Below are 10,431 nucleotides of genomic sequence, written 5' to 3' on the forward strand. Positions count from 1 at the left end.
TGTAAAGCAAAAAAGAAAGCCAGGTACCTTTGCCCTTCCATTTTATCTATCCCATCAAATTCCAATAAAATACAACGAGGTTTGTGGTTGTAACACAATAAAATGTGAAAAGGACTAATTATGAATTCTTCTTTTGCAAAGAGCTGTATACAAGAATTTTTTATATACCGTTTCAAGATTCAGGTGTACACATGATCTTATTGCTACTAGAAAAAATAACATTACATCCTGGAGACAGGCAGTAACAAAGAATCATCTGTGTGCTGTGGTGGAGGTGACGTTGAAGAGCTGTATTTAAGAATAGAAAGTGCAGGCAAGGCCTTGCTTTACGACCTGCCAATGATGCAGAGGTGCGATTAGGTGAAGGGTGTTATCACTTCTGACAGATGGCACAGGAAGAGATTGGTGGAGCAAAGTTCATTATCTGTGCTCTAGTGTGGCAATAGTTGAGTTGCTTAGGCTTGGCCCAAGGTTGTGATTTATAGAGTCAGTCTGAGGGCAGTGTTTGTGTGCTGTGTGGAATGAGGAGCAGCTCACTGTCTAATTAAGACGTTTCTAATCACAGTGTCAAGGGAGATGGGCGCTCTTTTTTTAACTCAAAGCAATTGTCTTTAAATGTGGAATCCACATTAATTTGGGAATACTGGAATTTCAGCCATCCAATTGTCATGTCAACTTATACTGCAACACTCTTTCTGGTCAGCCTATTTTACTGCAGTTGATTTATAATTATGCTTATAAAGACTTCATCTTATAATGTCTGTGAAAATAGGATTTCTTTTCAAGGGGTACAACATAAGAAAGTTACAGCTGTAGGACACACATCCCAGACGTATTTAGGATTCCTCCTCTTTTCGTTTTTTTTTTTTCAGATGTCTTGTGTTTAGGACTAATCAGCACAGGAATTCAAACACATTTAACTCATAGGCGTCCCAGTAAACATCCCTGCACTCTAACCATTTGACTGGTGCTCTGCTGCATTGCTGCATAAAATATGTCAACTTGTGTCAAGAAATGTTAAACATTCCACAGGAGATAAGAAAGCAAAAATTATTGCAGAAAGCTCATTTCTGCTTTCAAATGTACAGATATTCAGTGCTTTGCAAAAGTATTCATACCCTTGAACCTTTCCACATGTCACTTTGCAACTAGATATATGTGTTTAATTGGGATGTTTTATGTGATAAACCAACACAAAGTAGTTCATAATTGTGAAGTTGAAGAGATACATAGATTTTCATATCTTTTACAATAAAAATCTCAAACATGGGGGATGATTTTGAATGACTTCCCTGAATCAATACTTTGTAGAACCATTTTTCTCTGCAATTACAGCTGCATATGTTTTTGATGCATGTCTGCACCAGCTTTGCAGATCTAGAGTCAGACATTTTTGTCTGTTCTTCTTTGAAAATAGTGCAACCTCAGTCACTCATTCAATGAACATCCATTTTCAATTCTTGCCAAAGATTCTCGATTGGTTAGGGTTTGGACTTTGACTACACCAGGGTCTAAGCTACATCTGACTCGTTGGCCCCTCGACCATGGCTCTCATAGAGCCAAATATTAAAAACATTTTAACTATAAAGGCAATAAAATAGTGATCATTTTTGCAGTTCTTATGTATGTTTTTATGCAATATCTGCATAGAAAATTTACAACAGAAGGGCACCAATGGTGCTAGGCTTTCAAAAGGGTTTTAATGTTTTTAGCTTCAAACTATGCGCTTTATATTTTACATGTCTTTGTTCTTGTTCAATACTTACAGAAATGGCTCATTTAATTGGCCTCATTTTACAAAATTAAGAGTCTTTTTTTCTTTGTAGAAGTTTTTTATGTAAAATCTCAAAATAAAAATATATTATTGGTTAATTTTTTTAGCTTTCAAAATAAAACATCTTATTTAGTAAATGTTTGTACAATTTTGTGACAAATTTTTCTTTGTAGCAGCAGGGTCAAAAGTGGCCATTTGTATTGAAAAGTTTTGTTGACGCCTGGACTAGACCATTAATTTATCTATGCCAGCTCTAGGTGTAAGCATTGGGTGTAAGCATTGGGTTGATATATCAGCCAGATGAACTTCTGCTCCACTCTAAAGTCTTTTGCAGCCTCTAAACAGATTTTCTTGCAGGATTGTCCTGCATTTAGCAGCTAAATCCAAGCCTTAGATTGCAAAGAGAAATATTTTCTGAAGTCATGCCTCTCTGTCTGGTAATCCAATGTTTGAGTCTGGGTTTGGCACTTGCCAGGAGAAAAGCACTTTCCTGACTGCTCTGTGTCAAGTGTAAAGATTGGTGCAGATAGGATTATAGTGTTCAGTGGTTTTTCAGGAGTTGGACTAGACTACTTATTTCCAGTATGGAGATGGTCCCTTCTTGTTTCATCGTGACTTTGCACCAGTGCACAATGCAAAGTCCATAAAAACATGAATGAGTGACTTTGGTCTGGAAAAACTTGACTGGCCTGCACAGAGTCCAGGCCTCAAACAACAGAACACATTTGGGATAATTCAATTCAATTCAATTCAAAAATACTTTATTAATCCCAAAGGGAAATTTAATGTTGTTGTAGCTCATTATGAAGGTTTCTTCAAAGAGTCGTTGTAGATGCTGATGGCTGTGGGCAGGAAGGATAAAATGTAGCAGCGACTGTGAGTCAGGCCCTGTCGTCCTCAAAAGAACACTTCTGGAAGAACATAAAAATTTCCCATAAGCACTCCCAAATCTTTTGTAAAGCCTTACCAAAAGAGTTACTTCAAAGGGTTTTCTGATAACATCTTTAACCCCACTGATAAGGGACGGGTGTGTGTGAAAGTGGACATGGAAATACTTTTGGCAATGAATTTATGTATAATACTTGTAGTTGTAATGTTTAGAGAAGCAAACATTCAAACATTTAAAAAGAATTTAAAACTTTTCCAAATGAACCTTTCTAAATGTCGGTGTCAAAATGAGGCGAGATCTTTCCATGTAATCCATGCAACAATTGTTAAATGCTCACAGTTACATCAATAAAAAGTAAAATAAGCATATATATATATATATATATATATATATATATATATATATATATATATATATATATATATATATATATATATATATATATATAACCATCTTATCTTTTACAGAAGTGCAACTATAAGTGGAACTAAAACAAAAATGTGTAATGATTTCCTACAGTAATAAATGTGATTAGTGAGAAATGATTTATGATGGTTTTAGTAAGAAATTAATATGAGGATTTTCTACAATAATGAAGGTAATGAGTGATCTATGACTATCAAGTTAAAACATATAGAAATATTAATATGATTGAATTATGATTGTGAACTGATGATTAAAAAGCATTAAGGTTTAGAAATTATTAATCAGCTATATAAAAAAGAGATATAATGTTACTCAGTTGTGATGTTTGAATAAAAAGCTGGAAGTGATGGTTTTTAACTGTAACTGAAGCAAAAAGCTGAACGTGGAAAGCGTGATACTGTGTAAAGTTTAAAGTCGAGCAGATACAGGAAAGAGCTGACAGGGAGTGATGGAGGCCAGCTGGGTGCTGATACTGAGTCACAAGAGCCAGCTTCGTGCTGACAGCAAGTATCGTGAATGCCAACAAACGGCACAAAAAAGTCACTGTGACCGCAAGAGTAAGTATTGGGAAATAATGAGGTACTGGGCAAAAATGGAGGAGCCTGACAGCAAGGGTTGGCCAGTGAGGCTCTCTGCACTATAAGAGGGGTGCCAAAAAAGGAACTGCTGTTGTTTCATGGCAAAAGACCAGCAAGCAAGATCGGACGGAGAAAGACGCTGCCGATGAATCAGAGGACCAGACACATCCCAGCTCATAATCTGCATTGAAAAAAGGATCAACTCATGTGCCCTAAAAAAGATTGTGGCTCCGAATTGAATATCTGATTCCATCTACTGCATTTTTACCCAGACAACTGAGTGAACTTGGTCGGTGAACAACTGATCGCTCCGAGTTACAGTTCTTCCGGAAGTCCTGAACCAACCTCTTTTATACCTAAAAGGTTTCCTTCAACTCTTTAGTCTCTGGAAGTTACTGACTATTGAGACATACAACAACAATGTTTCTTACTTTACTTGACTTAAGACTTAGGTTGCCTTCCGCCCAAGAAATCCACTCGTTGCCTCCCGAAGGATTCATCTCAACCGGCTGCATGGATGAGTCTCTGTCTTCAAAGCCTCCTCTCTAAACTCACCAGTTTCACCATGAGGGAAAGATAGGTTAAGTTGATTGATTAATTTCTATCATCTGACCATTAGGTGTTGCTGAATTTTATGCTGTTACTGACCCCTGCAAAAGAGTTACTAATTAAAGAAAGCATATAAAATTCTAGATGAATTGTGGACAGTTAATAATTTGAGTCACCATATTTTTGGTTTTTTATTGGTGTTAAAAAGTCTTGCTTTCAGGAAGTTTCTATAGGTTGCCTTAAGCCAAAACTTGTTAAAACATTTCCCCTGGGGCTTGTGCCAAGTCACTGAACTTAACCTAACCCATACAGAAGTGACTGTTGAGAGTTGAATAACTGCTGTGAGCTACTTGGTTGTCCAAACCATCAGCTGAAGAGGAGTGAAACTTGTTAGGGTTGTAGGTTGTTAGAGGTTAGGCGTGTCATTTCCCTACACCACCTTAAACAGATATTTAAGTAAACTTGCTTAGTAAGACCTCCTAGGTTAAGGAAAGTCTAGGCCCGTTGAATGGAAAGCTGGACTGAGCAATCCTCTTAGAAAAGGGAAGTAGGAGGGAGAGGTTAACTCATCAGACAACGAAACAGGATTCACACGATGTATTTTTTCCAAGGCTTCTTAGGTGATTTGCTTTGTTTTCTTGTTTGGCAATATGTTCATTTGCAGGTATAGAGAAATGCCAGATCCTTCCCACTAATGTCCATCAAGTGTTCTTTGTCAGCAGTGCCAGATGACATGCCCTCCAATCCTAATTTATGCTAGGAAAGGAGGAGGGTCTTGCAGCAGTGCAGTACTGACAAAGATGTCATTCTGGCCAGGCTCCATGTTCAAGGTGAAGGTGATGTGTCTCCTGCTCTGGCATTATTCTCCATGCCAAGAACAGAAAAACATAGCTCAGACTGTTTAGACATTAAGGGCCAGATCTTCAAAAGGTGTGTGTAAAAAACCACAAGCAAATCTGTTTGCGTCCGCAAAGCTGATATACAAACGGGGTGCTAATCGGATACCGTGTGTAAAATCAGCAGAATAGTGGCCGCAAACCTTTTAGCGTGTTTGCCTTCATGAATATGCAAAACATATGATAATGACCCAAACGCGCAAATTTATGGGAGGGGGATATGTAAAAAAGTCATCCCTTACCACCCGCATTGCGGGTGCTGCTTTTGGGTCCAGATTTAGCACGTTTGAAATGCAGGTGCTAACTGGGACACAAACATGTCTGTTGTCACAGTGGCAAGAAGGAGGCATAGATAGAATGACAGATGATGGACAGTGAATCATCTGTACATGTGTCAACAGATTTGGGTAGCCAAAAATAAAAATAATAAAAAGAGATGAAAAGAGAGGATTCTATGTAGGATAATCTAAGGTCTGATTTGGAGCCGATCACAAACAGAAGCCATGACATATCTCTATGACAAAACTTTTTGCAACCCTTTTGTTCTTGTGTCTGGATCATTCCAGCGCACCATCGCTGTCAGTGAGATCATCTGCTGCTGAAGCACAAACCTTGATAATGCAGAGGTACGCACATAACTGATTTAATTTCCCTTTGGGATTAATAAAGTATTTTTGAATTGAATTGAATTGAATCAAGTGCGCACAGACCATGTAACTGTAATTACGTACCATGCAAAGCACCCGCTGGGTTTTGATATTGATAATATAATTAATAGGAAAGAAATAAAGACATTATAAACCAGATTCAATTCTTCATTTGAAAAGTGAATGGTAAAGTCATTGTTTTAGCAGGTGAAAAGTCACCATTTTAAGGCAGCCTATTCCATTCAAAAAGTGAAACTTGTAAATGATATTCATTCATTACACACAGACTGATATATTTCAAATGTTTATTTCTTTTAATTTTGATGATTATACCTGACAACTAATGAAAACCCCAAATTCAGTATCTTAGAAAATTAGAGTATTGTGAAAACGTCAAAACTGAAGACACCCTGTTACACACTCTAATCAGCTAATTAACTCAAAACACATGCAAAGACCTTTAAATGGTCTCTCAGTCTAGTTCTGTAGGCTTATTGTTAAAAAGGCTGGCTGTGCACAGAGCTCTGCGTCCTAGCACAATAATAGAGAGGCAAAGGGAAGGAAAACATGTGGTAGAAAAAAGTATACAAGCAATAGGGATAACCGCACCCTGGAGAGGATTGTGAAACAACCCATTTCAAAATGTGGGGTAGGTTCACAAAGAGTGGACTGCAGCTGGAGTCAGATGTAGGCAAGACATGGGTTTCAGCTGTCGCATTCCTTGTGTCAAGCCACTCTTGACGAAGAGACAACGTCAGAAGCATCTTGCCTGGGCTAAAGACAAAAAGGACTGGGCTGCTGCTGAATAGTCCAAAGTTATGTTCTCTGATTAAAGTAAATTTTGCATTTCCTTTGGAAATCAAGGTCCCAGAGTCTGGAGGAAGAAATGAGAGGCACAGAATCCACGTTGCTTGAGGTCCAGTGTAAAGTTTCCACAGTCAGTGATGGTTTGTGGTGCCATGTCATCTGCTGGTGTTGGTCCACTGTGTTTTCTGAGGTCCAAGGTCAATGCAGCCGTCTACCAGGAAGTTTTGGAGCACTTCATGCTTCCTGCTGCTGACCAACTTTATGGAGATGCACATTTCATTTTCCAACAGGACTTGGCACCTGTACACAGTGCCAAAGCTACCAGTACCTGGTTTAAGGACAATGGTATCCCTGTTCTTAATTGGCCAGCAAACTCGCCTGACCTTAACCCCATAGAAAATCTAAGGAGCATTGTGAAGAGGACCCAACAATTCAGAAGAGCTGAACGCCACTATCAGAGCAACCTGGGGTCTCATAACACCTGAGCAGTGCCACAGACTGATCGACTCCATGCCACGCCGCATTGCTGCAGTAATCCAGGCAAGGAGCCCCAGTTAGGGGCGTGCTGCTGGTGTTGTGGGGATTAAGCGTGCGACCCTGTGCAGAGGCTATTGTCTTTGGTGCAGCTGTCCCACGTTCGAGTCCTGGACCCGGTGACCTTTGCTGAATGTCTCCCCCTCTCTTTGCCTTCTTTCCTGTCTGTCTACTATTGAACAAATGAAAAATGCCTCTAGTGCTGTAAAAACATATTTAAAAGAAGGACACCCAACTAAGTATTGAGTGCTGTACATGCTCATACTTTTCATGTTCATACTTTTCAGTTGGCCAACATTTCTAAAAATCCTTTTTTTGTATTGGTCTTAAGTAGTATTCTAATTTTCTGAGTTATTGAATTTGGGGTTTTCATTAGTTGTCAGTTATAATCATCAAAATTAAAAGAATTAACATCAGAATATATATCAGTCTGTGCGTAATGTTTTAATGGAATTACTGAAATAAATAAATTTTTTTATGATATTCTAATTTTATGACCAGCACCTGTAGTGAAAAGAGTATGTGCTTTAACCTTGTCACTAAACAAAGCAAAATGAATTATTGACAATTACTTTGTGTCATTGCTGAGAGAGTGGAGCTGGATCAGCAGTTTGATTACTTTTTTGAATGTGAACGTATGCCGGGGGGTAGACTTTGTGTAACAAAAAACAATTTAAACAATCAAACATGTTGTATATTGTTAAAATATTGGCAAAACAAACAAAGCGAATTCAGGACAATCATTGCTGTACATAAATGTTCGATTTAAATTCTTTGCAGGACAGTTATGTGACATTATGTTTTAAAATTAGCAAAGCTATAACATACAGATTGCCAACTGCTACAAAACAGGCTTAAATATTATGGCTGTTTATGATAAACTCTGAACTCTTTAAACACATACTCTTAAAAAAAAAAGCGGTGAGTCTTCGATAAGAATTAAAAGTTCACTTTTCCTCTTGTTCCGCTGGGCGCAGTAGAAGCCACACACAATTTCCTCATTTAAATAGGGGGGTCTGCACCTCTTTTGCATCTGTTATCCATTGCACGCGCTATCTTTGAAAATCGCATGCGACACGCCCATTTATTAAATGTGCAACTTTTTTTTTGGCGCAAGTAATTTAGCGCCCCCTATTTGGGATCTTTGAAGATCAGGGCCAAAGTGTTTGGCAAACAGACAGTCTTAGCTCCAGCGCACCACAGATTGGTGATGTCAGAATGGAGACTGAATTTTAATTTTCCATTTGCACTCTCTGACAGATTCTCCACCCTGGTTAAATATAGCCAGGGACAAGCACAGCTGTTCTGGCTCTGAATGTGGCTTCTGTGGCTTCGGCTGCAATTTTGTCTAATACTCTCAAAGACTTAAAAGTGTTTTCCACAAATGCCAAAGTCTTGGTTCTCAACCTCGTCTCAGCCTCTTGAAACAGCATTGACAGCCGGAGACAGTTAGTGTCCCGGTGTCGACTGTGCTCTTTGGTTGTTGATGTTTTTGTCTCCACAGAGGCTCCTGGACCCTGTTTGTGGGATGGCTGTCTGTGTGACAGGTCCCTGGTGCCCAAGTTGCTCTATGGGACAGACATGACAGAAGGGGTGAGCCATGGGGCATGCCCTGTCACTCACTGCTGCTTTTTCTACCCACCACTAAAAACATAAACAAATACGCTCAGGCAGAAGTATCTGTTTCCCTCCCTGCAGTCTGTTTGAACTATGTCCTGCAGTAATTACAATGTAATATTAGTTTTATACACAGTATCCAGAAACATTATAACAAAGGATATTAGAATCAAAATAAAGCAAGCTCTTGCACTCTTGTTTCAGGGAGCAGTTAAAACTATTGCTCATGTGGGCTGCAACAACGTACAATATAAACTTGCAATTTACAACTTTTTTTGTTGCACTATTTAGTGTTTTTGTAAATACTGTAAGCCCTTCATAATTTGTCAGTTTCGATACAAATATGACTCTACACTTCAGGACACGCTCACTCAGATAATGTACAAAAAGAGGAAATTTATACTATACTGTACTACACTGCTATATTGTACCATACTATGTAAAATATTTTACAATACTAATACTAATACTATACTATGCTATACTAATCCTGCCATATAAAACTTTAGCTGCACAAGTCTCTGCAATATTTAGTATAAGCTTCTTGACTTTTTTAAAGATTATTTACAGTGTCTGGAAGGGCGGGTGTGGTTGACTTAATGAGACGAATGAGGGTGTTTGTTTGCTGAGGAACTAGAATGGTGGTGAGGGGTTAGCGGTAGCACTGTCTGCCTAACAAGGTGTGTGTTGGCATTCACACAAAAATTGACGCCTACGGGCACCCTGCCCCTTTCCCACTAGATCGACTTTCTTTAGCAGAGGAATGAGACACAGACACGTCCTCCAGGCTGAGACATGTAATCTGGGCCTGTTAGGGCCTTTATCATGCAGGATCAACTGGTGGGCTGGGCCTTTCTCCACAGTCCTCACAGGCAGAAGGATACCTGCACATGCATTCCTTCGACACATCCCAGTCCCAAGAGGCGTATCACTTGTCATTTTATGGTAGCTCACTTAGGTGGTGGGGGTGGGATGGGGTGTCTTGGGGGTATAGCTTGGAGCACAGTTGCTCCTCAGCATTGTGCAGACTGAAAACCAAGATAACTGCATGACTTTTGGCTTAGAGGACTTTTCCTTATCCTCTTTACTTATAAATGTCAGATTGTTGATCAACAGCAACAGTCTCGCTATATTCCTTCTTGTGTTTTATTTGGAGAGACAGTGACAGTATAACATGGTGATTGTGAGCAATTGCTTAGTAAGCTGTTTATAGCCCCCTGAGGACACTGCAGCCCAACTGAAGGAGCCCTTCCTGGGCTGGTTGTTTCAACTTGCAGCCCTGGTGCTGTGATTGCCCAGCTGAGAGAGGGTATGAATCTAAAACAGCAACAGGACTCTAATCATATAATTTGTCCCTGAGCCATATGTCTTTGTACTCTCTATAATTGAATTGAGCCTTGGGATGGGATTGGCTGGCATGACATCTTGTGACTGAGCCACACTTACAGAGCATAGCAAGGAACTAGATTTTCTTTGATAATAATTGCAAAGCTTTTTTGCATGTTTCCAACCACACAGCTGTATGCTAACATTAGACTCATCAGGGATGATAGATGTGTTGAGATAAACACTTACGTTTATTAAATTCACTGTCACATATGAGTGCATTAGATGCTCCTGACTCACCAGGTCTGACGTCAACGTGTGCTCAGATTCGGCCAACTGATTTACCGGCTTCTTTCTCGAAGTGTGCCTCCAGAGACAAACAAAGATT

The sequence above is a fragment of the Girardinichthys multiradiatus genome, chromosome 12 (assembly GCF_021462225.1).
Source record: "Girardinichthys multiradiatus isolate DD_20200921_A chromosome 12, DD_fGirMul_XY1, whole genome shotgun sequence".
In the NCBI taxonomy this organism is placed as follows: Eukaryota; Metazoa; Chordata; class Actinopteri; order Cyprinodontiformes; family Goodeidae; genus Girardinichthys; species Girardinichthys multiradiatus.